Raw genomic sequence first — 27,669 nt, 5'->3', positions numbered from 1 at the left:
CAAACCCATACAAATAAAGTGTATTAAACTTTGGTCCCTAAATAAAGTGTTTGGAAGTGGAATTGGTTCAGTTCTATTGCATTTGTGGAAGGAAAGGAAACAAGAGGAGCAAAAGGATACCTAGGATATTCGGAAAAGGATCGGAATTGGAAGGACAAATAGTACGATTCTGGAAAAACACACAACGTAGGATCTAATAAGGTACATGAGGTGGTTTACAAGGTGTATATTTGGAGCACGGAAAGGCAAGCGGAGTATTCAGCTCAACCAACGAACCTAAATCCCCCAACACCCATGGAAAATTTGAACATTTATTTTTTGGGCCACGCTAATGAGCAGTTATTGACGACTCGGTGTTCAGTTTAGCAAATCTCTAATAGTAATGGGTGATTTTCCTGGACCTACAAAGTTGCTGCCCAAAACTATCTTTCTAAGCACAGTTCTAGGACGTGTAATTTTTGTTCAAAACAATTGTTTCAACCCGAAAATTCAACAAACGTTAGCATATTTCATTAACTTTTTAATGAAATACAGATGTCATTGGTTCCTCCTTGTGAATTCCGCTTGTGACAGCAGTTACAGTGAAAAAATTTCACAAATATTAAGGTATAGATTACAGGGTCCAAAAATGGCCGTCATGGCTTCCACTACCACTTCAAATTTTCTAGAGCTCAAATCTGTAACACTATTGCAACGAAATTGCTAAATGAACGTACGAAATTCCTTCCCCATGCAGTACTGCTGCGGCAAACGTGAGGAAGTAGTTTCATGTGCTAAAAAAATCTGTAAAAAAATCTGCCCGCCCGAATAGGGACTTGAACCCTAGACCGTTGGATTAAAAGTCCAACGCTCTACCGACTGAGCTACCCGGGCACATACTTTAAGGGGAAAATGCTTTCAATTTGATGTTTCTATGGAATCAATTTGAGTTTGAAAAAGAAACTGTAATTCCATGAAATGCCGTTATTTAACTTAAAAATCGATGGTTAATAATCTTCTGAATGGAACGTACCTACCTGTGTTTTTTTAAGAACTCACAACTTTGCAAACCGGTAATCTGCTTGTCCCTCGAGGAATTTAAATAAACAACCACAACAGCACAAGCCGCTGACACAGTCTTCCCCTTTTTTAAGTTTACTGCCTTTTGCGGCACGACGTACCATACATTCAATCAACGAACCCCTTTACCCTCTTATAATAATGCTGCTGCTGGTTGGCAGATAGGTAGCGACCTGGCGAAGTTGGATAAATGGCCATTAGCGGTGAATTTGCTGAGAGCCCTGCTCTGCATTTTTTTTTTTTTTATTTTTTCTCCGTCGATGATGGTCTCCAATAGGATCCGGGTGATGATGGGACTCCAACCGAAGAGCCGGGTACCCGAATGTCAGTTTAACATTTCGATAACATAGCTCAATCGAATGCCAGACCGCGTTCGTGTGTGAGCTTTTCTTTCTCGTAGGTAGGTACTTTGCTTCTCAGACGTCTTAAGCGATTTTCGATTTATTCGATCGCATGGTGCGAGCACGATTCAATTAGCGGTAGGTAGTTGTGTCGAATGGATGGAAAAAGCGCGCTTCATCGGCGGTTTTAAGACAAAATGTAATGGAACGCCGAAATTGGAGCGTAAATCCTTATATGGGCGAGCACTCTTTTCGTGAGAAGGTACTTTTAAGGCATGAATCGAAGGGTTCTTCTCCTTCGCGCCGAAGATTGGCATAGGCAGGATGAAAAAAGTGCTATGTATAGCAGAGCGTAGTTTCGATCTACGGACCTCTGGGTTATGGGCCCAGCACGCTTCCACTGCACCACTCTGCTGGATGGTCACTGGATCTATACTCAGCTGTGGATACAATTTTTCAAGCTCGCTTCGTTCGACCTACTTCGATATTATCTGATCTGTCAATATACAGTAATCCTGTCACTTCCACTGTGGATAAACCACGATATCCCTCGTACTCATCGTGCCACATTTCCATGGTTTTGTCAAATGCGTGAATATTTAACCCACGCAACCCTCCGGCTCCGGCTAGCCAGAGTGGTATGACTTTCAGGCCTAATCAATCATAAACACACCAGCCGCAAACTGACTGGTCGATGATAATCCCGGTCACTCTCCGAGGGTGGACGGCTTCTAATTATCATCGAGAGCTGCGGGGGCACCACCGTCTCAGCATCATTCAACGCGTTTCTCCAAGATCAAGTAGAGATCGTCATCACCGTCTATCTATACCTAGGTCTAGTACAGCCGCGAGGGGACATTGTAGTTGAAATGAAAACCTCAAAAATGACAGAGCTGTTTCACGATTCTCCTTCTTTTTTTCTCTCTCCTCGACAATAAATGCGGGCTACTGGAACGCATTGATTTTTACGTTGGGGGCAGTAGCCAAAAACATGTTAGCATTCCTTTTGAGTTGTCTGTTTCCGTTTGATAAATCACTGCGAGAAACGTCCCCATGTATGGAACCGTGCGTCCTCCGGGGTCCCGCGCTTACCGGGAATTTTGGACCGATGGACGTTCGAATACGCGTAGAAAAGTGGATTAACGTGCGGGAGTTGCGAGGTGCTTTGATTGATTCTATCGTCGTGGTCGGGCTCTTGAATGGATCGTGACACAGAGAGAAAATGCTACCAATTCCCTGCCGCTCAGCACTGAGAGGTTCGGTGTTTGGGCGGTTGCTTTTTTATCTATCAGTAGTCCGGTTGGGGGGAGGGGAACTATCATGAACGTGGAAACTATCCATTTTTATATATTAAATGATGGAGAAACGAAAACATGACAGCCGTGAGATATACGCTTTATTAACAACAACACACTCTACTGAAAATGAATTGTGGACGTGATCCCAAGATTTGGGGGGACCGACGACTGCCGCTTGGAAATGTATAATAATCTGGTTTGAATGGCTTAATAGACCAGATCTAATCGAGAGACACGCTAGGAACTACTTGTTTTGGTGGTTACCAGATACGGCTTATTAGTTAACGTTTGTATGGCGAACGACGGAATTGGCAGTTGTAACGTTAATGATGGTTTATTATTCAATAGGTTGTCTTTTTAGGCCAAACCGAGCTGAAATTGATTCGATCTGTTTTCGGTTATTGAATAAAAGTAAATAAAGCTTCGTTGATCAGCACGTGAATTGATAAATGATCAAGGATGGAGAAAAGTTAGCAAAAGCTGAGCAAATTCTATTTTCAAAGGGTGGATAATTGACCTGAACGATCAACTAGCATATATTAGGGTAAGTGTGCCAGATATGGCACGAGTGCTCAAGATTTTGGCCCTAGGGCCTGAACGACAAATTGAAATATATTTTCATGATTTTTTGTCCGTAGATACATGGCAAAATATGTATTCTAATTTTTTATCGACATTAATTAAAACAAATTACATTTAATATAAGGCCAACTAGAGGACCATTACACTCAAAAAATTCCACACGTTTGATCGAAGTGTTTAAACACTTGATTTTTCAAATGCACAATCACATTTACTTTAAGTGTATTTCACCTTGATTCAATGTGTTATACACGTTAATTTATAGTGTTTCAAACTTTGAAATGTTGAAAGTCTTTCACTATCTATTCAAGTGTATTGCACATTGAATTACACTACTGTTCAAAACAGATGGATTTAAAGTGTTTTGCATTTCAATGCGATGTGAATTGCTTGCTAAGAAAGGTAAACATCTAGAACAAGACTTGTGACCAGTCTTGTAAGCGGTCACGGTAGTTGACACATTTTCTGTGATAATTGACTGCCTTTGCCTCCGACACTTGCAAAACAAGCTATCATAGTACAGTACCAAACTAAAATGTCGTATGACAGGCTCTGTCATACGACACTGTCGCCGAAGACCGTCACGAATGTATGTATTTTGTTTTTTCTCATAATAAGAGCTGCTGATGGTGTGCTTGTGTGAATTCTGAAAATAGCAAGCAATGATGTCCTAGTAATAATATTTCTGATCAAAAATGGTTTGATTTACACCAAATTGAGGAATTACAACGAAATCACACATGTTATATGATAGCTATTTTGATAATTTTCTTTTAGCTCGAATGTTATTCTACCGCTCGTGTTGCGTGAGAGAGACGACGGTAGAGCATGAGTGTTCGAATACAAACAGACTGTCGCGCACGACAACGAAGCGAGTGTAGTAAAAAACGTCAACTGTTTCAACCCCTGCTTGTGACTTTATCCTATCAACTCGCCTCATGAGAACAACCGTGGCACAATGAGATCGAACGAAGACTCCGGCAGCAGCACACTTCAACAGTCCATGATCGAATCCCAAATCAGACCCATTTATTTTTCGATTCATTTTTAAAGTCGACAAAGTAGAAGTCGATAAAGTAGATTATTGTAGAATATTGAACTATGATGTGCAAAGCTGTTGATACCACCACAAATGAGGCATGATTCATTGCATAAGATTCACACATGAAATGGATGTGTTTCACAATAAACGCAAAATTAAGTGCGAGACACATGATGATGACGCATGGAATTTTATGAGTGTAGGATAAAAACTGGCTCACTTACGCTAAAGAGTGTATTCGATAAAAATGGCACACCGAAAATCTTATGTAACATTAGAACCGTGTGAGGAAAAAAACATAATAATTTGAGTAAATCTTATTCATAGTGTATTGTTTACATCTGTTTCATAGTTATTCATACAGTCATATCGTCGAAACAACAAATCCAAGGTGTCAGTTGGCTTTGTTCAGAAAACCATAAAGCGTGCTGGGTTACATATTTACAAGATGCAAAAAGCTTTACACGAAGTTGCTCACCAAATCGCGTTGCATCGTGACGGATGACGAAACTTACGCCAAGGCCGACTTCCTGGGCAAGAATATTTCGTTGCCAAGTCTAAGTTCGATGTTGCGGAAGATGTTCAAAAGAAGAAATTATCGAAATTTGCAAAGAAGTTCCTGATCTGGCAGGAGATTTGCGAATATGGTAGAATAAGCGCTCCCTTCATCACTTCCGGAACAATCAGCGGTGCGATTTACACGGAAGAGTGCCTTAAGAAGCGTCTCTTGCCATTCATAAGGAAGCACAAAGGATCAACTCTGTTTTGGCCTGATCTAGCATCCTGTCACTACGCTCAAAACGTGTTGGAGTGGACGGAGTCAATTTTGTGCCGAACGATATGATCCCACCAAATTCACCGGAAATTTATCCTATTGAAAAATTCTGGGCAATTATGAAGATGGAACTTCGAATCTAATCTAATCTAATCTAATCTAACACCAACACAGCCAGCTATACATATATATATATATATATATATATATATATATATATATGTATATATATACCTACATCATTTTTCTTGTCTATTTAATAAATGTTCCACACCGGAGATGTGTCACACATATCAAAACGGCCAGGCCTACTGTGCAGCATTTAAGGGGCAAGATGATTCAGAAAACATCTGGCCTGTTTAAATCTAAGATGGAATGAAATGGATGAAACGTGGACGTACCGTACGTTCCGATTTTGGTAATTATATGATTGGTTGGTCGTTGGAAGCATCATAACTAGAAAGGTTAAGTGATGCTCCATTTTCTTCTGACGGTTGGGCCATGAGCACTAACTCTTGTCCTAGCCTTTTATGACTTATGGCTATAGCGCCATTACTCGCTTTCTGAAAAGAGAAGAGGGAAAGGAAAAGGAGAAGGACAAAGGGAAAGGATTATGTGAAATATTTATTTTTGATTTGAAATATACAATATAGAAATGCATAACGGCGCGGTGGTCACGAACCGAGTCTTGTCACTATTATCAAGTCATAACAAGTAACAAGGACTAAAATGTGATCCTTTGATTACTGGAAAATCCTGATTCCCTAGTTTGAAGTTGTCACGACTAGGGGTGGTAGATCTTATACCAGTAACGTACCACAAAAAGGTGATTTCCCAACGTTACTGGTTTGAAAAGATAAAAATTTACAAAATTTAACGAACTGACTAAGTTTAGCCAATTGAACCTGAAGGCTGCCTGACATGTGTTGATGTAGAAGTCCAAATTGTAGACGAAGCTTGACAAAGATCAACATGAACTAGTCCGGTTTATGGTAGTTGCGCGGAATGCCTTCCTTCGATTTGAGGTAAACAAATGTTTGGATGTATGTAGTCGATTTTTGATGTGCATTGGCAAGCCTTTTCGTGACCAATAGTCAGGTTCAACGCTGCGACTCAACGAATGATGGAACTAATGATGGGACGCCTCGTGGAGGTCTACTTGGCTTCTGAACAGCTTCTCAGCGCGCAAATAAATGGGACCTAGAATGAGGAACTAGAAATTGTCTCCTGGGCCTGGTTATGGCTAGATCAGCAATTATAGATAAAATAAATAATTAAAAAAAACTCCACGGAAAAACAAATATCAGGTTCGAACACACGCACAACCTCTCCCAGTGCTGAACTTGATCTTTTAAAATAAATTTAAATTCTCTTTAAAATAAACACATACAGATATACCTCGATATAACGCAACTGTCACTCCTGTCTTCCATCGCCGATTTCTCGCAAACGGTCATTCAAACAAGCAAAGTAATAACACCATCGGACAGATGAGATAATCTCCTATTTATCGGTAATATTAACGTGTATGATTCAATTGTTATTAGCGAGATATTGACGATGGAAGTTAAAAGTGACAGCTACGTTTCATAGAAGTATACCTGTAATATAAGTCACATTACTAAAGAGGAATTCAATGTAGTGTATTAACCAATATAGTTTACACTTTGATGTGTCTCCACGCAGCATGGAACAACTTTAAAGAGATCTAATTACCCACCGAAGAACCTGGATCAGAGAAAGGTTGTTTGCAAAATTTGTCAGGTTCATATTTTACTGGCATCGTAATTTTCACCTAGGGTTGGTATAGTGATTTTATATGTTGCACAACTATTTTAAAAAGGAGCAGATCTACGGAATGACCACCAACTTAGTAATAACGACCTCGTCCGTAATGTGGCTTAGTGAGGTTAGAAGGTTTACATTGTTCAGGATAACATCAGGTAAGGAGCTTCGAAGTGGGGTTTTGTTGTTATATAAGAGAATTATCGCCAGTGCGGTTCTGATATCGATCAAGATTTCAGCGACAACGTACAATCAGAATCCCTCTGAACCAGTTTCAGCCAGTTTCATGTTAAATTTTCATTTTGAGGCATTATAAGGTCTGTATGTATGTATGTATTTACAATCCAACTTTCACAGTCTGGCAGTGACATAAAATCTCAATAGCCCATTACAAGAACGCAGGTATTCCGGTAAGCCCTGCTACAATACAATATCGATGTCAATATATCGCTGAAATATTGCATCAAGCAGTATTGCAATACTTGATTGGCGCGTATTTAATGAGCTACTGTTAATTTTATTGAATTTTTGTATAAGAGCTACAGAAACGAAAGCCAAAAAATAACTTAACTGAGCGTCTGCGACGGCTGGAACAAACTGCTGTTATCCGGAAGACTTCACTATTCATCAATGTCCATTACTAAAGCAACGGAATCGAGTGGAACTCCATTTGGCCATCATCATACAATCCACTAAAAACTCCACTTCACAATTGTTACAATTTAATTCATATTATTAGTTATTTAAAATTTGAATTTAACTTTTCACGAGAAAATCACGCGGCACAGTCTTATGAAGATGGAACTTCGCAAACATCCCAAAACTTTTAAAAAAGAGCTGGAGATGAAGGAAATTTGGGTAAAAACAACAAAAAAAAAATGGAAAAATCGATTGTTCAAAATTTGATGGGTGGAGGGAAAAGGAAGGTGCGAGCATTCGGGATGGGAGACGAAATTGAATAAAACAAATTTTGTAAATCATAACTCATTAGTAATTTTTTATTACCTAAAAATTTCAAGAAAATCCGATAATCGGTTTTATTTTGGGTGAGTCAATATGTGTGTGCCATTTTTATCGAATACACCCTTTAGTTTCCGAATGTGAAATAGTAATTTATCTCAGGAAGACGAGAACATCTTCCATATGCCTTTCAACGTTGAAGGTTGGTGAACTGCTCATCCAAGCTTGTATTTTAATACGGAACTCCTCCATGGAACATTTCCAGGCCAGGATATTTCACCAAAACTGACAGTAGAAAGTAGAAAAGATCGAAGCTTTTCCGAACATTCAGCATTTAAACATTGTTTTACGGATTTGGTGATGTTTTCAAATAGTACAAATTTGATCCCCGTATTCTAAGCTCACACAGGGCATATTCAAATAGACTCTTCTTGCATTATGTCTCTCATACTGTGCACACTTCTAGATATATTATCATCCTCTGAATCAGTAATGCGTCCTCGATTTCATCTAATGTCAATATTACATGTTCAGTTAACCTTACCCTGGGCAGTATGGATTTCAACTTGAAGCCAGGTCAACTAGTGTCAACCCCTTAAATCGTCATGGCCCATGTTTACCCATCCACCAACTATCTGTTGTCTATCTATTTGTTTGTTCAAGCAGCTAATAATCTCCAAATGGTAAACAAACAGCTTCAAAAAAACAAAACATTCATGCAACGATTTCCGTCTGCGTTGGTCCATGCCATTTAATCCCAGATCGACAGGTCTTTCATCAGTTTCAGTTAGTTCATTAAAATTCACACGTTTGTTTAAATGAAGTGATCAAAAACAAATAACCTCAGACCTGACGACGACCCCGTCGCAACAGACGTCATAACCGAACAACATCAAATATTTAGATTTATGTGGTTCCTCCGTCTTTCTGCTCGGAGGTCTCCATTCGCGTCAGCCTCGATCCGTGGACTCACTTATCTACCTTTCAACCTAAGCGACGGAAGGCTTTGCTTAGTTTCGCCACACGTCTAGTACGAATATCGCTTGTAAAGTAGACGTGTGTCTAGCGATTGATTGATTCGGTGGTGACCGCGTTCCGATTCCAACAGCATAATTAACTGTTTGGTATGTTTGATCATTAGAATAAACATTCCCCGAGAATGTTCAATCAATTGGCAGAAGGTTTATTGATCGGTACGCTTCCGAAGACGCAAATAAACAAACCAATGCCATTTGGTTTCGCACTCCCGTTCCATTCTAACACGTGCCAACTTGGAATGGAGACCCGAAAAAAAAAACGTGCCGAGCAGCTCCCAGCGGAACACTATTAGAGAGGTAACCATTAACAATTTTACAATTTGCTCATCATAATTTTCTATTAGCTTCGATCATCATCATTATTGTAATTAGCCAAACAAGGCAAAGTGTGCGGAGCTACTGACTTTTTAACAAGCGGGAGTGCTCATGGACCACACAGTCTGGCTGTTGGTGGTGGAAGCTATTTGGAGTTTTTTGTTCGTTTTTGACCGATTTTGCTGTGCTGATACAAATGAGAGTAGGTATATGTTGACTCTCGCGGGTAAGACAAGTGCCAAGCGTTAAAACAAGAACATGCTTAACAAGATGTCTGGGCTGAATCCTAGAGGCCCCAAGGTGCATGCATGGGGAGAGCGATTTTCCTAATAGTTTGCTAAATTTACGATTCGGAACGGCAATTTTCACACAAATGTATGACCATACGTAGCTTAAAGTGAATTGGACGCCAAAACAGGTGGTGCTTAATACTCATTGACCTTGTTATCGCCAAAAGCTTGGTGGTTAGATTCTAAAAAGGGGGCTTAGTTTATTGAAGAATTGGTTTATTTAAATCTGCCCGAATCACACATAGTATATAAATAGTCCGAAAGTATCTACATTTGAAATCCCTAGTGCAAGTCAAAGAAGATTTGCTCTCAACGGTGCCGTCTGACCTGTTCTCAAAATTAATAATTACCCTTGAAGTCCTATACAAATGCTCTCGAAGCTCCTTCAACATTATTTTGTATTATCGTCAAAGTATTTCAGAGTCCTCAGTCCTCCTCCTAAAACTAATGATTTAGACACAACCAATTTATTCCACTTAAATACAGCTTCTAGACCACTGGGCATTGTATACTAAAGCACTTAAATACTATAGGCAATCATTCAAAAATGTGCTGGAATTTCACAATTTTGGTTGACATTTCATTTTACAAATAGTACGGTCGATATTTTTCAAAAACTCATAGCACAAAAACTTCTCGTATATTCAAAGTGACGTCCTAAATTTCAAATTCATTTATCACTACTATTGTACAAAACATTTCCCATATAGAAATAACCCTGGCTGCGCCTCTGTTTCGAGTTCCTCAATAAGCAATATTCAGTAAAACCAATCATCGCTGGGTTATCTATTTTCTTAAAAATTTATTGAACATTTATTGAATTTAATTAGATCACTGCTCACGCATGTCAAATATGTGTCTTTTATGCAAAAGTGAGGTTCCACCGAGATTTGAACTCGGATCGCAGGATTCAAAGTCCTGAGTGCTAACCATTACACCATGGAACCCTTAGTTACAATTGAGCACTCATAAAAGTGTTTGATACTTTCATTTTGAGTTGTGGCTAGTTTTCAAGAAGTGGCGAAAGCTGTAAAATAGCTGAAACTAATTGATTTTTGGTTTTAGTTATAGAAACAGTTGTACGATCACCACGAAGATGATCTGATTTTTCAATCGTCTATTGTTAGTAAGAAATCCATTAAAATTCCTGAATACAGTTTTAAGTATTTATATTTTGAAGTGCATTTATGCAAATGATTGTTTCTAAATTTAATTCATTTTCGATTTTGAGCAGCCATGTACGCGAAAAGGGAGCTTGTTATAAAATTGTTTACATTTCTAGAAGTAAATGAAAAAAATTATCTTTCGCGCCATGCCAGTGCTGTCATGGTAAATTTAGAGCTGGTGACTCACTGATTTTTTTTATAGCGCCCACCTCAATAAATCTATAAACTAGGATGTTCAATTTCTAAAACCAATACTAGCCCTGATAAAGATTCCAATCCCAGGATCGAAACGTTGACGATGATAAAACTGTAATCAACTCTTTTTCTTGAAGACTTAAAAGCCAAAATAAATTATAAATTCTTCAAGAAAATTCCCTGACAAACTTTTCTTAGGCTTTCCGTGCAACCCTGAAGCAATAAAGCTCTCCTAACTTCTTTGAATTTATTAGAACTTTTTTTCGTGAATTTCCAATAAGTTCTCGGAACTTCTCTATCATTCCATCAATTTCCCTGATATTCATGGTCTGCTCTGAATACTTTTTTATAATTCCTGGGAACATCTTGAACTGCTCTGAAGATCTCTGACCTTTCTTGCAGTACAAGAAACAACCCTGTAAAACATGAAATTGCCTAAAAATCTCAACATTTGTCTGAAGTTCTTTGAACATCCTTGAAGATCTCAAAACTTTACAGACGTTTTCGGGAATTCCCTGAGTTTCATATAACTTTTGTAAAATACCTGCAATTGTTTTGAAGTTAATTGAACTGTCCTGAGGACCTCTGTTCTTCCATGATCTGAAGTTATTGGAACCAGGGATGCTAAATTCTCTGGAATAGGATAGACCGCTACTTCGTACATTTCTGTTCTATCGATCAGAAAAAAATCAATAATATCAATGATTTCACCGTGCACAAATCAATCACAGATTTGTTCCGATGCGTTAGCTCATTAGCTACAACATAAAGCCAATTACAGCGCATTGTGTGAATATTTACGCTCATTGTTCTCAAAACAAAAGAAGAGCTCCTAGCGAATCCCCTTTTTCTACGTTTATCCGTAGGACGAAGAAAATCTAATGGCGTTTCAATGCGTTTGGACGGAATTGAAACTCGTCGGACGAATTTAGAATCAAGAAGCAGTATTAGATTTTAAACAATATCTCAACAATTTGTGACTCTTTATCAAATTCAACGGTACGTATGGAAAGGTGAATAAATTTAGAAGTCATCTTTGACAGAAATATTCCATTTTTTGTTCAAACCCGTTCAAAAAAGAGGTAAAGCGCGGGTTGTGCTTAGTAGGACGGAAATGAGATGAAAATCCCTACTGCACCCGTGTGAGAAATTCTCACTCACTAGAGTGAATAGTCTCTGTGGAGATTATCTACGAACACCACTGAAGAGAAAACAGATACGGAACGGAAGTGTGTGAGTGTTAATCATTTTCTATTAACCTGTTTTCACTCTATTTTCGGTGAGAAGAAGTACACCGCAATTGTGCTGTGATATCTCTGTAGAGCACCACGGAGCACCACCGTTTACGTCGCATTACATCAGTCAGATATTTGTTTGTTTATAAACATAAATAAATCAGGAGTCATCCAAAAATTATGTAGAGGAAATATGGAAGATTGGAGTTTCAATATTTTTTACAGGTTCATGGTATTTTCTATCAAAATATATTATAGTTAGAAGATAATAATTTTACCTTAACCGTATTTATGCCAAAAACCTAAACATACACTGAATTACCAAAAGAAAAAGTAATTCATTTAGAGCCCATTCAAATATTACATAACGCAAAATGGAATTGGGGGGAAGTCTTAAAATGCGATAAGGAGTCATGTAATAATTACGGAAGCACTTTTTTGGATTGTAAGACTACGTAAAATTTAGCTAAACCCCCTCTCCTCTTTTTGTAAGATCTTACACAGGCTTCCGGAAATCTCACGCGTACACAAATGCGACATCGAGCTGAAAGACGGAGCGTCGCATGACTCTCAAATCCATGGTGAGCTACATTAATTGTGCAAAAGAGAGACCAGAACGATGCGCGCGACAAGCTACACGCTCTCAACAAATTCTAGCGTTTCAATTTTTGTTTGTCTCATCGCATTGCTCTCTCAATGCGACGCATGTATTCAATCACATGCGACTGTTTCATTGAAACATCTCAATGCGCTCTCTCAGGGCGCCATCGCCGTGCGCTGTTTCGCATGCCTTGACTCTCGCGGCCCCATCATATGTGATGTTGTCGGGTGACGAGAGAAGGGACTGCAAGGGTTTGTTCACAGAAGACTTGTGTGCCCTTTTCACATGTGGCTTTTGGAATGGGGTGAAGTTTTTAGATGATTCCAGAAATATCTTCTAGTATAGATTCAAGCAGACTCAACACATGGTTGCAGAGATATACTGGAATCACCGTAAGATCATCACTCATGCTGCTAGGAAGACGCAAATGCTTGTCCAAAGGATGCTAAAGGAAGGTAAAGGAAGACTACGTGAGCGGTGGATGTCAACCTTACTGTAGTTGGGATATCGTTTGCATGTTAGCACCCCAAATAATACCGGAATATCTCTGGAACTATGTGTCCTTCAACAAGTCCTTATGCGAAAATCTTCTAAAATACATTTTTTGGAAGCATCTGAAGCTATCAGCCCATTTGGTGGAAAAATAAACAAGTTATTGCGCATTTGCACCAAATTAGACTCAGAATCCATCAGAACACTTTTACTCAGACCCGTAAAAATATAAATGGACGATTTTGAATGTAAAACAGCACTACATTTTACTATTCAAGATCATATGGTCGGCGTTAAATCAGAAGAGACAAAATAGCAAAATAAAAACAAAAAAATAGTTATTGATATCATAAGATCAAGAATTCCCTCAGCTACATTTCACTTTTCAGCCAGATTTGAAAAATTAGAGTAGCAACGGACAAATGATTTGTCCCATTACATAAGACACAATATTGAACAGCCAGCTTTAAATTCGTTTTTCTCGAAATTAAAAAAAAAATGTCACAGTTCGATCTGACTTGACCGACCATAGAACTTTGAAGATTAATATTTGTATTTTGTCTGGCTTGAGTGAACACTATTTCAAGGGATTATTTTCAACGCAGAAGTGTACTTTGCTGCAAAAACGTTGGTGGTGACACAATTCTACACCTAAAAATTAACCATGTTTAACATTTTGTAAATTTGTTCTGTTATGATCCATTGATCTAAAATTTTAACTCAAAACTTGCTTTTCCATTGACCTTTGTCCAATCAGCTATGCACAAATTTTATTTTTATTGTTACCTTCTAGCAGGTGCTTCAAAAAATTTGGTATTTCTCACACGTGAAATTCAACATATTTGTAGTTCTGCGTAAAAATTTCAGTTCAATTAATCATAACAGAACACATTTACAACATGTTAAACTGGGCTAGCTTGTATGAAAACGACCTTTGTCCGATCAACTTTGCACCACAGTACGTAGGTACGAAGTGCTGGATTAAGGTTAATGTAATAAATTTAGGAAAAAGTTGAGTCATATCTGTATTACAGATTGTTGCTAAGCTTCTTGGGTGTCGTCCATTAGCTATTTCACACATTTAGGAGGGAGGGGGGGGGGGTTTGGATAACTGTGACGAGCCATACAAAAAAAAAAATAAGGTCCATACAAAAAATGTGACAAAGGGGGGAGGGGGCGGTTTGAAAATGGGCCGAATTTGCGTGACATAATTAATTGACCATCCTTTGCTTCAGGAATTGTATTGAATACCTGTCAATCAACAAAACTTACTACGGCAGCAACTGAATTCTTCAGATGTGTTAGTGCTCACAGGATAGTTCATATCAGCCACCATGATGCTGAATTGAAACAATAAATTTACGACATTAAATTTCCAAATAGTCCTAGTGTTAGAACCGTGGACCCTCGGTGAAATTGAAAAAAGCATATTAACGAGCAAATAAACCACAACTTGATTGTACATTTTTTTTACCAAAGCCATATCTCTTCCTTCTTTCCATTCATAGGCTTTTTTTCAAGTTAATCCTTTAATCAACGAAAATTGCCACTGGGAAAACTTTGTTGGTCATAGCCATCTGACACCTCTTCTCCATGTTCGATAAGAGTGTAGTAGCTAGGTCGCTTTCCATCGTTTTCAAAACAAAACAACACTTTTCCCACATCAAGAACACGAGTTGGTCTTCCAGTTGAGCTTGTTATTTCGATGTTCGCATTGAGACGTCGCTTAGCGACGTCTCATTGAGAAAAGCGCATGAGCTTCACCTCACGCGACGTCGCATGATACTCGTTCTCATGAAACGCATACATCCGGAAATGTGCTGTGCTTACAAAACAGTGCGACACACAGACATTATGAGAATGTGAGATGCGACAAAACTGAAGAGAGAGAGAAACAGAGTGCTACAAATCTCTTGCGCATGAGATTGCTTTGACTATGAGACTATTCATATTGCGTCTCGCATACGGTAGCGCGCGCACTGGAAGCCTGATCTTACATCGAATATTTTAAAGGTCTGTAACGTTACAAAATATTTGAACGGGCCACAATACGGAAATGTTCCCAACTCAGAAATTTAGTAACCTTCTTAGGATTTTAGGAAGGGGAAGTTCAACCTAAATTATTAGAATCCTAAAAGGGGGAAGGGTGTCTCATAATTACTCAAAACCTTAACATAATTTGTGGATGACCCCTTACAGTAAAATGAAAACAATATATTTAAATTAATGCAATATTCGAAATCCTCACCGCGGTGACTCACCCCAGTGAGGCAGTCTCTGCGGTGAATTTCACTAATAATTCAAGTGCTCCATCTCTTGAAGGTGGTGCTGGTGCCAATGCACGAGAGAGCGTTTGTATCGCATTCGAGTGAGGTGAGATTTTCATCTACCGACTTTGCTTACACTGAGGAGAATAGCAACTCTGATTGGAACTGCGTAGAAATAAATGAAATTGTCCTTGCAAATCTCTGGACTTTCCTGAAACATCATCTTTAAACTCCCTCGAAAGAATGGACTTTCCTAAGTTATTGGTATTACCCTTAAGGAATTTACCCTAGCAGCACACTTGTCACTGAACAATTGTGGTTACTTGTGTGAAAGTTAATCCAGTCACAATCAAGTTACAGCAACTTATTTCAATGGAAGTGTGCTGCTTGGGTAAGCTTCCCTAAAGATCTCTAGATCAAACTTCTCTGAGGTTTTTGGAATTTATTTAAAATTTCTGCATTTTTCCTCAAGTTTTAAGAATATTTTTAAAGATTTTGTAACTTCCCTGAAGTTATCTGGATATTTCTGAAGCACTTAGAACAACTCAAGCGTTCCTTCAATTTCCCTGAAGCTGATGTTAGCCGAAATTATATTGAAGCTTTTGGAACTCCCCTTATTAATCGTCTTTTCATTATTTGGAACTTCTTTATACTTCCTAAATTTTTGAGGACCACCCGGAAGTTCTGGAAATATCCCTGAAGCTCGCATTACTTTTCTGATGAAGTTCATGGAGTTGCCCTGAATTTGATAAAACTACCTTAAAGATCTCTAAACTTCCCGAAGTTCTCTGCTGTTCCGTGAATTTCTCCATGTTTCTGGGAACCTTACCTAATGATCTCTGGGATATCTTCAATTATTGGAACATTTTGAAGGTTCTCGCTATTTTGCTGAATTGAATGAAGCTTTTTTTAATGTCTCGACATTTACCTGAAGCACTCAGAACTTTGCTGATGTTCGCGAAATTTTCCTGATATTCATGGAACTGCAATCAAGATATCAGAACTGGCCCAATGCTCACGTAACGTCATTTAAGATCTTTAAATTCAAATGAAGTTTTGGAAACTTCCGAAAAACTCTTACCATTTCCCTGAATTTAATGGAACTGCCCTTAAGATTTCGATCCTCACTAAAGCGTCCGAAATGATAGGCCCTTAAGCTGTTGCAACCTAACATAAAAGACATCAACACTTCCCCGTAGTTCTGGACCTTCTCAGCATTTCCTTGAAGTTTTCGGAGCTTCATTTAAATTCTTGGAATTCTCAGAACTTCTTCTCACATTTTTTTGTGGTTAATGGAACAAACATAAAGTTCTCAAAGTTTCCCTGAAGTTCTCGTATCTTCATTAAAGGTCCCGCAATTTTCCTGACGTTCATGGAATTGCCGAATTCTTTGCAGGTTTTTGGACTTTGTTCTGCTATTTTTCTGAAGCTAATCAAACGGCTTTGAAGTTTCCAAAACTTTTCTGAAGTTTTCGATTATTTTATTATTCTAAAGTTTGGAGATTTATTCGGATGTTCATGAAACGCTCTATAGTTCTCAGAACTTTCCGAAGCTCTCTGAGCTTTCTTGGAGATCCTTAAAGTTAGCTGTTTTTTCTGGAGTTTCTTGAAGTTCTTGTAAAGTACCTGAAATTGTTTTGAAGTTTACGGACCAAGTCATTTTTTTTTTTTTTTTTTATACAAGGGGGAATCTGCTCACAGACACCTGAGAAGGAACTCAGGGTGTGGGGATGGGAGAATTTCACTCTCGACCCACTAAACCTTACCCTGTGCGCTTGGCCCTTGGCCTCCCCGGAACCGCCCGAAGGCATTACTTCGTGGGAGGGGCCGCTGTAGCGCTATGGCGCCTCTCTAGCAATACTCTAACGATCTGGTCGGGCAGAACTGCTGCTCGGCTCGCCACTGTCGTTGTAATACCGAAACTATGTGGGTGACCGCAGTCACCACCGCGCTCCAGTTCTCGGTGGTACCACAAATCCTATGAACGATGTTGTCCGGACTGGTATCCGCTCCGCATATCGCTAGCATAGCGCTCGATACTGGCTCGAAACGTGGACAGGCAAACACGACGTGTTCGGCGGTCTCCTCGACACCAGCACATGTGGGGCAGGTGGGAGTACTTGCATGTCCGAACCTATGCAGGTAGCTCCTAAAGCAACCATGGCCTGACAGGAACTGTGTCAGGTGGAAGTTTACTTCCCCATGGCGCCTGTTGACCCAGCTTGATACGGAAGGTATCAAGCGGTAAGTCCACCTCCCCTGACCAAGTCATGAAATTATTTGATCTTCATCTTGCTTCATCTCAGATCACGACAGTTTTGTGTAGTTCATGAAACTGTCCTGAAGTTCTCAGAACTTACCCTTAAAGATCTATAAACTTTCGTAAAGCTCTACACTGTCATGATTAAATAAGTGATGGTAATGACTGGGACTGGAAGAAATTGCTTGTTTAACGGCTTTCTCAGTCATAAATTCATTCTAACGATATCCATTGAAAAAGGCCAAACCCAGGCCGAAACGTCTTGTACAGTAAACTGGAATCATTAGAGTGAAAACAAGCACATTCTGAACTTTGTTGTAGTTCACGGAACCTGCTTGATTTTTTAAACTTCTCTGGATATGAATGATATTACCTAAAGTTCTTGAAATATCTGTGAATTTTTTGAAGTTTTATTATATTAGTAATTTTTTTTTTCTGAAGCTTTATCCATTACTATAAAAAGCTCTGAATTTCCCTGAATTTTTTTAGGACTTCCTTGACTTTTGTAAGCGAAGCACATGAAGATCGATATTTCTGCTCCCAGTTATGTCTGCACCATACACAGAATATTACTTATAATGTAAACATCCGTGCGTTTAAATTTGTAGTTCTTTTCACGCAAACTTGCAAGAAATGTTGTTTACAAATATTTAATTAAATATCTCATAACTTTACATTATCTATAAGGTAAACATGTATGATATATAACCCTCCATTAATGTTCATCATATTAAATAGAAATCTACAATACTTTTCAAACTGTGTAGCTGGGTACAGAGCAGCAAATGCTTGGATAATCCACCCTAACCCCGGTCTTAAACGCACCATCTGGACTCCGGAATCTCAGAAACTGAAACTTGCGGGCCAGCTGTAATGTCTTTTCACGGCGAATGAGATTGTTAATTAAGACAAAGGGTAAATGGCTCGAAATTGACTACGTAGAAGGTTATATATGTATGTACTGTAGCTGAAATTGGAATACAGAAATATTTACAACCATAAATGCACGGCCTTTGGCTCACCGAAAATTTTAAAATATCATAAGTTCTTTCAACGTGATGAAAAATATTTAGGTATTAAATCAAAACAAATCTAGGCAAAAAATCATAAATTTAAAAAAATCTATTACAATTTTATACCTTTTTTACAATAAAATTGTTTTACCACGTTTTTATTCTGAAAAGGCCATTTAATTTTTACAACTATGACTCAGACATAATTTTCATTAGGGAAGATGCATAAATTACGTAGCAATTTAGGGTGACGAGCCATGTAGAAAAATACGCTACAAGGTAGAAGTGGTCTAAATTTGGTGCTTCGTGAAACGTAAACAAAAGTTAAACATCATTCGACCTAAATGTGCTTGACCTACAAACCCATCAGTGGTATTTAAGGAAATTAATGTAAATTTTAGACAGGAAATTTCAACATCAGTGATCAATAATCTTTCCATTGAAAACTTTTATGTTATAGCATCAAGAAAACTTTTCCATTCATTATTCATCCATTCTTTAGTTTTCATTCTTTACTTATTTGATAACTGAGACTGGCAGCTATCAATTGACCCAAGTTACGATCCCAGAATGCAGACCAGTCAGTTATGTATAAACACCTGCTGATCTCATTCCTTCGTGCCGGTTGGACCAAATTGCGGTATATTCAGCACATGACTCAACGAATCTCGTCCCATTCAAACAACCAACTCCGATCGCGCGTAGAATCTCTGCACAGCCAACGACCAACAACACGACGGTTTGGCTAGTGCAATAAAATTCAAATTTCACGACCTACATCAGCCGCCATCGCCAACGCCGGCAACAAATTCATTTACCTAATTGCATTGCACCGGGCGCATTAAATTGATTCGGAGTGGTTTTAATTGGGCCACCTCGGAGGTGCGATGAAAGTTCACTGCTCAAGAATCTGCTACAATCGGCTGGAATCTGGGAACCCCGCACCACCAGTGTCCCCTCAGCAGCACCGTGGTCATCGCAATCGTGTTGAGCTTAATTAACGCAAATTAACGCGCTTTGCTCATGTTTGCTCGCGATGTCTGAGAGACCATAAATTGGTTCAGTAATTATGGAGTTGCTCCAGAAATGCTCTCTGATGCTCGGATCAAGCCGAAACAACACCCAACTTGTGATCTTGATCAGAGCAAAAACAAAAAAAAAATATTTAATGTTTTCCTGAAGGGGTAATTTGCCTTTCCCTTGAATGATATCAGCCAACAGCGGTAACCTTCAAACTGAACGAAACTACTCATACAATGGTTTCATTTGGTGATTAGTATTCATCAACCGTACTTTTAAATGGAGACCATGGAATCCGATAAACGTATGAGTGAACTGGTGAGCCCATGCTTAAGAAGCAGAAGAAACGCAAGTCTTTAATCCCAACCTGTCGCCGAGTCCGAAAAAACCCGTATCAGTACTTATCACCTGATCCGGCTTCTCACTAGCAGCTAATCTATCACTAGAGTCACACCCATAACGAAAATTTCAACCGGCCATCCATCGGCACCGCCGTGTGTGCCGCTCGATAGAGGCCGTCGATTCCAGAACCATATTTGGGTATCGGGTCGGTCTCAGGCGGAATGTACGAGACGTGTTCCACTCGACTTCAACAAGTCGAAAGCGCCCCAGCTATCAATCCAAAGAAACTGAAGCGAGGTCACATGGTGTATGTGTGATTGTTTTTTGTTTGTCTATCTATCACAGAGCTGTGATCCCAATTTGCAAGGTACCTATTGCGAAAAAAAAGCCTTTAGCCGTAGGTATCAAAACCAACCTGCGGTGTTTCCATTGGCAACACTCTTGAGCATAGAATAGGTAGATCGGTACACTCACATATATCTCCGCTTGGGCCGCCAAAATGGCACACAGTTTGAACCTTCATCACGCAGCATCATTGTCAATCAAGACGAAGAAAAAAAAACCGTCATCATTTCGAACAGAAGGACGTGGTGAAGGGGCACGGACGAGATATATCTGGAACGGCATCCATGTTGCATCAGATCGGCTAAAACACGGCCATCGGAAGACACATAGAAATCGGTAGCCCTCGCGTGTCGAACGTGAACGGTTTTGTGCCCTGTTGATCGGGAAAATTGAATTTCAGATATAGTTTTACCTTCCTCGCGGTTCTGTCGATTGATCTGAACCGGGGGCCCTCCTAATATGACAGCAAAAACCGAAAAAAAAACCTATCGTCTTGGACGTTCAACAATCGCTGACAGCTCGGTTGGTTTCGTAAATGCGCTTTGCTGAGGGGTAGGTAGACGACCGTTTGGTGGTCACTTTCATTACTGATGTGACGTTTGAGGGTTCACCTTCAAGTAAATGGCAATGTCGGTGAGTCACTTTTCCAACCAAAACTGAAATTTCTAAAATTCAGTTAGTTCAAACGGGGCAGTAGATGTAATTCAATTCGGATTTTTTTTATATAAATGACAACGTTAAGAGATAGCTAAAATGATTCTTCAACAAATTCGCTTGAATTTACCTCAGTTACAACTTTATTCCAGATCACATGTCTTTATTTTCAAGAATAAGAAAGTTAGGTTTTGAATATCAATTATTTTGAGGATCACGGTAATGTTTACAACCACCAAAAGAAGCAAATGTTTAACGTTAGCGTTAGCGTTAGCGTTAGCGTTAGCGTTAGCGTTAGCGTTAGCGTTAGCGTTGTTATGATATACTTCGTAGATTGGATACTAGCGACACTCACGTCTCTTCTGAAATTCTCAGTTAGACTACTTTCAGGAAAATGCTGGGGAGTAAACAATGGTTCCAATCTAAACAAGAGTTACAGAAGCATGACTGTCACTATTCCTGGCCACGCCCATCTTTTCCATAACTAGGGATAGGGAAGGAAATGTTGATGTAGTACTTAGTTAACGAGAGGCCACCGACTTAGCGACACCCTCATAAGTGCTACGGAGTTGGAGGGTTAGGATTCACCTCAAGTTGGCGATGCAACCAAAAGTATGTATTGTTTATTTGTTGTTTATTTAATCTCTCGATAGCCGGTTATCGAAAGAACATATTCATTTTGTTTAGTGATCATGAATTTTAAGAGTCATGACGGAGAGCTTGGGATTAAACCCATGATTTTCTGTCAGTAAGCAAAAACGATCCCTCCAGGGTCATCGAGCATCTCAGAACCATAACGCTTCGCGACAATACAGGACTACGTTTTCGCTTGATATGCAAATAGTTTCCGAGGTTAATGTTCAATATCAAATGATGGTGGCGATTGATTGTGCTGTGGAAGAGCTTGGGGTTAAATCCATGATTTTCTGCTCAGTAAGCAAGATCGATCCCTCCAGGGTCATCGAGCATCTCATAATCCACAGCGCTTCGCGTCAAAGTACGAATATATGGATGAACTATCTATTATTGAATAAAAAATTTTTACGATAATTACATGAAAGAAATAAATTATAAACTACAAACAAAACGTGACTACTCAAAAAGATATTTTTACAAATATATTTCAAAATGGAGTGAAGGAAGTTTGGGACGATGGCTATTCTCGATCATCCCTAAGGTGTCGAAGAGTCCTTGGTTCAAGGGGTTGGATGTGGGTCGAGACTTCATTCGTCTGATGTCTCGCCTCATGTCCAATCACTATTCGTTAAACGCTCACTTGTTTCGTGTTGGGCTGGGAGACAGCAATCTCTGTGAATGTGGACAAGGTTACCAAGACGCCGATCACATCCTTTGGTCTTGTGCTGAGCATCGTGGAGTCAGATCTGAGCTGTGCGATTCCCTTCGGGCTCGAGGTAGACAACCTAATATTCCAGTTCGGGATTTTTTGGCTAGACGTGATCTGGAGTTTATGAAACTCATATTTGTTTACTTTAAGAATACTAACCTTAGATTGTAAGTTTGATTAACCTTGTGTTTAGTTTGTGTATTGTGCGTGTAGTTTTTTTTAATGTTTGATTTCAAGATGAATAGAAATAAGTTCATGTTTTAGTATTAATTAAATATTTGTATAACAAATCATATTTCAAACCTCCTTCTCCCTTTCCACATCCAAAAAATTGTAAATCTCCACTAACCTCGAGACGACCGCGAGTAATCGGTTCAATTCCTTTAACTCTAGATTTAAGACATTAATCATATATAATGCAAATGATAACTCGGCTCTGTAAAGTTTATTCAATTGAGCCTGTACAAATAAATTAATATAAAAAAATATATTTCACGCAACCAGGAATCTCAAAACCATTTGACCTTATAATGATACTCTCCACATGTTAAACACAAGAAGAGGCCAAAAAACAAGCGTCCGACTCACAAAACCCGCCAAATCCACTTGCAGTCACATTCAACGGTTCTACGAATCGCGAGCGCTCACGAATTATAAAACCGCTGACTGCGACACTCTGAAAGCGAAATTGACAGGCTCTATGCCTCAAACACCCGCCCTCCAGTCTCCTCCCGCATCCAACAACACAAATCTCCACTACAACATCTAACGAATAAAACTCTTTCTATTTGTATTGAGGTCCCCAACATTTGTGCCAAATTTGAACACATTTGGTTACGATTTGGATTTGTTGTATGCGAAAATGGATGGGCAACAAGCAATTTATGCCCATGTGTTCCACACTGGGGTTCATATAAGCTTGTAGGTATACGCGGAGCACCAGGGCGACAGTAAAAAATATTTACTTTTTGCACAGGAGTCGAGTTAATCAAGTTAATGTGCAGGATATTATGGCAACTTTGAACAATTTGGATGCTTCCAAAGGCTCTGGACCAGACGGAATTCCACCAGTATTTATGAAGAGCCTGGCACTGGAACTTACAGCTCCATTATTCTGGCTTTTCAATATGTCACTAGGATCTAGAATCTTCCCAAAAACATGGAAAAGCTCTTTTCTAGTGCCTATTTTCAAAAGTGGCAAAAAATCTGACATACAAAATTACCAAGGAATTGCTATTATTTCCTGTATCCCAAAGCTTTTCGAAGCGATCGTCAATGAAAAACTATTCAATCAGATCAAAAACAGAATCACTAACATGCAACATGGTTTATTCAAAGGACGATCAAATAATACAAATTTACTTGAATTCGTCAACTATTCTTTGGTTGCAATGGATAATGGAAACCATGTAGAAGCACTCTATACCGATTTCAGCAAAGCATTTGATCGTATTGATATACCCATGCTTCTTTTCAAATTACAAAAAATAGGAATTGAACCTGGACTTCTCAAATGGCTTGAGTCATATTTAACTAATCGTCAACAAATAGTTAGATTCAAAGGTGAAAAATCAAACCCTATTACTGTTACTTCTGGAGTCCCCCAAGGCTCGCATGTTTATTTTATTTGTAAACGACATCTCCTTTATTCTTAAAAACATAAACATGTGGATGACATGAAGCTCTTTCCAGAAATAAGAAATAAAGAAGATATACAGACATACCAGATTGAAATAAACTTATTCTATGTTTGGTGTAACAGAAGCCTCCTGCAACTAAACGTTCAAAAATGTAAATCAATAGCTATTAGTAGAAAAAGAAACAAACCAGAAAATACAATTTTATTAGGAAATCAGGCAGAAGAAAAGTGTGAACGAGTTAGGGATTTAGGAGTTATAATTGATTCAAAACTAGCATTTACTGATCATTATAATACAATTATCAACAAAGCAAATAATATGCTTGGCTTTATCAAACGATTCAGTTACAATTTTCATGACCCGTATACAATAAAATCACTGTTCATTTCATACACACTTAGAAAAAATAATGTAAATTTAGATGCTCTCAGACTGACATATACGAGCGTCAGTTTTGACATAAAATTGAGTCATAACAGACGCGCAATTCAATTCAATCAAACGTACTTTTCGACGGGTAACGAACATTTCAGTCTCGGAGCACTTAATTTTACATGACATATTTGTTTACGTCTGATCCTTTATGTCAAACATGGATTCCGTCACGTGTAAAATTAATTATTTCTAAGTGTGTATGTAAGATCAATACTTGAATATTGCAGCATAGTTTGGTCACCTTTTTCATTCACGCATGAGGAACGATTAGAATCAGTGCAAAAGCAATTCTTACTATTTGCTCTTCGTAAATTAGGTTGGACAAGATTTCCTCTTCCATCTTATGAAGCACGCTGCATGCTCATCAACATTCAAACATTGAAAGCGCGTCGTGAATTTGCAATGGTTTCGTTTGTGAACGATATAGTATCGCATCGAATTGACTCAATAGAACTGTTATCAAAGCTTAATTTTAACATACCTTCTCGGCATCTGCGAACTCGAAATATATTTACTACAAATCACTATCGCACAAATTATGCCAAATTTGGTCCACTAAATCAAATTATGACTGCTTACAATAAACATAGTGAAGCTATTGATTTTATAATGACAAAAACCAGATTAAAGCAGTACTTTAATTCTATTCGTAATTTTTACACATGACTTGTAACTTGTAAAAAATGGTCTACATCTGATTGACGAAAAAAAAATAAAAAATAAATCGCTTTGCGGTCTTGCACGAAGTTGTTCTGTATAGTTTTTTTTTTCAATCTAGGTTCCAGGTCTGGTGAAAATAGAGCAATCATTGAAATTTTGTCATAGTTTTGTTCCATTTCCCATACAAATTTTAAAGCTCTCCCGCAAATCTAGATCGTAACCGAATTCATTTCAATTATTCATGACCGTTTCCCGAGCAGCAGAAAATAACGAATGAATACTTAATTCTGACCTGATACCAAAATTTGGTATTGACCAGCATGACATAAGAGGTAAAAAAACCAAAGAATAATACCAAAAAATTGCATGCAAAATACTTTGTAAACATCAAAAATTAATATTTGGGTACCAAAAGAATACCTGTGTGGTATTGTTTCGGTATTGCATTATCATAATTTGGTATTGGAATGGTATTGTGGGAACATCTTTTATATTATTTTTTGGTATTTTACCTCTTATGTCATGCTGGTCAGGCTCATCCATACCAATTTAAGGTATCGAGATAATCGTTGCTGCTCGGGTTCTGGCGATCCCAATATGAATCTAAAGATGTATGGATCTGGGGGTTGTGATCTGTCATATAAAGTTGACCCTCCCTACTGTGCAGTTTTTTCGTAGTTGAGTCAGAAGAAATGCAACTTCCTATCCTAAAATTTCTATAATCAATTAAATATTCGCAAATTCCTTTGCAACAACAAAATACATTGTTGTTGGACAAATCTTAAGACAAGGAACGATGATAAAACCCTAGTTCACGTGCAATTTAACAGTCAGATCCGCAAATCCCCCGTAATTTTTTAAATCAAGCGACCTCTATTCGCCATTGAAGCTTTGCCACCTGCAACCAGCGTTCGCACATATTTCACTTTTGATACACTTGACACCGATAGCTCATATAAAAAATACCTTCAATACACACCAGTGTGTCCAACACAGATGGAAAGCTCCGGCATCGTTCCACAGAACGCGTGTAGGATCAGAAAAAAAGCTCAATAAATTATGCAAGTAGAACATTTTCTGCTTACTTATTATGACATTATTATTAGACATCGTGAGAGGAACGCGACCACGACAACAGCAGCGCACGGTACAACAAAATCGCCGTCTGACAATCTTACACCGCGGTCGTCCACCCGCTCCAGCAATGTTGAAACAAAACCGACAACTCAGCGGTAGACCCCGGTTGGAAGTGTGCTCCAATTATTGACCTACTGCATGGCTACAATGAGTGCTACGGCGTGAGTCGCTGTCATCGCTTGAGGCTTACACGCGACAACGGCGGTCATAGCTGTGCAAAATGTCAAATTTACAGGCCCTGGATGAATGCCTTCGGGGAGGTTTCCATCGATCGTTGATCGCTCTCTTTTCCTCGGTCGCTCTTTCTGTATCTAACGACCGATGTGATTCGATTCGATATCCAAGTAGGTACCAGGTGCGTCAAGTTCATTGTAGACAAGTACCGCTCTGCGGAACATTTTGCAGTTAACGCCTACTTTTCCACGCTGCTACTGTTGGCCGTGTTTAGTGCACGTTTCGAATGGAACGCCTTTTTGCGTTGGATCTAGTGATCCATCCAACTGTTGGTGCAATTACACAAATCAAAAAGTCCGACTGTTTTTAGACGAATCCCACACCTTCAAGGTTTCCATATGAATCGTCGGAAGGTTCTAATCATGCGAGGTTGCACTCACACGCACAGCAGGGAAAAACCTAATTACAACCACTGAAGTCTTTCTGGTAAAAAAAATAATACACTAATCTAGCATTACTAAGATGAAGTAGCTGCGTGAAGCTGGTGCCTTACAGGTCCATTAAAGAAATCCGCCTCGTGGGCAGAAAGTCAGCAGTGAGACCTCCATGCACACTCCGTTCACTGCCGTTGCTCGAAAATCCCCATCAGATTCAGTTGATCAAATTTATCTAATTACCTATTAGTGGTGTCCAGCCTCTCGTTTGTGCCTGGCGCTGGGTAAAACGTGGTAGCTTCGAGCCATTAATAAAAAAAATATGTTTGTCATTCAGCCAAATGTGAACGCCATGTACGACGCACCATCGCCAATAATACCATAAAATTGCCCAAAGCTACTACTAAGAGCATGGTAGCATATGTGGTGCTGAACCGTCATAAAGTGGCGCGTAAGTGGAAGCCTTCAGTCAGTCAGTTGGGCAGTAAGTCCGTCTGAACTAGGCACGTGATGACACCACGAAGCTACTCATCCGTCAGCGACAACGGTAGGTGAAAGAACGGGATTATAGATGTGTCTATACTGCCAGAGATTTGAGTATGTGATTATGCCGACTATAGTACGGTTACTGGTTTCCTCTTGAAAAAAAAGTTGATTGAGTTAATTATACGGCACCAGCGGCAGAGAGCGGTGAGATGAAAAATGAAGATGCTGTTGTTTGTGTTTTCCAAAGTGGATAAATATACGGTGAAGAAGCGTAAAAATTGTAA

General features: G+C 39.0%; 2 protein-coding genes and 2 non-coding genes across 4 annotated transcripts in view; 1 reads left to right on the top strand and 3 right to left on the bottom strand.

Annotated features, from left to right (window-relative positions):
- Window positions 1-27,669, top strand: part of Nox (NADPH oxidase) — a 242,636-nt gene that overhangs the window by 43,869 nt on the left and 171,098 nt on the right. The gene's annotated exons all lie outside the window — the stretch shown is intronic.
- The window catches only part of LOC135705766 (ejaculatory bulb-specific protein 3-like), a 173,934-nt gene that overhangs the window by 85,263 nt on the left and 61,002 nt on the right, over window positions 1-27,669 (bottom strand). The window lies entirely within an intron of this gene.
- On the bottom strand, window positions 801-873 carry TRNAK-UUU (transfer RNA lysine (anticodon UUU)). Its single transcript has one exon. It is a non-coding gene; the product is annotated as a tRNA-Lys (tRNA).
- Window positions 10,360-10,431, bottom strand: TRNAQ-UUG (transfer RNA glutamine (anticodon UUG)). The gene has a single exon. It is a non-coding gene; the product is annotated as a tRNA-Gln (tRNA).

Source organism: Ochlerotatus camptorhynchus, unplaced genomic scaffold, assembly GCF_037179485.1.
Source record: "Ochlerotatus camptorhynchus isolate MF236.1 unplaced genomic scaffold, CSIRO-AGI_Acam_v1.1 ptg000274l, whole genome shotgun sequence".
In the NCBI taxonomy this organism is placed as follows: Eukaryota; Metazoa; Arthropoda; class Insecta; order Diptera; family Culicidae; genus Ochlerotatus; species Ochlerotatus camptorhynchus.
The sequence above is the reverse complement of the archived record's forward strand: the minus strand, read 5'-3'. Positions and strand labels throughout refer to the sequence as shown.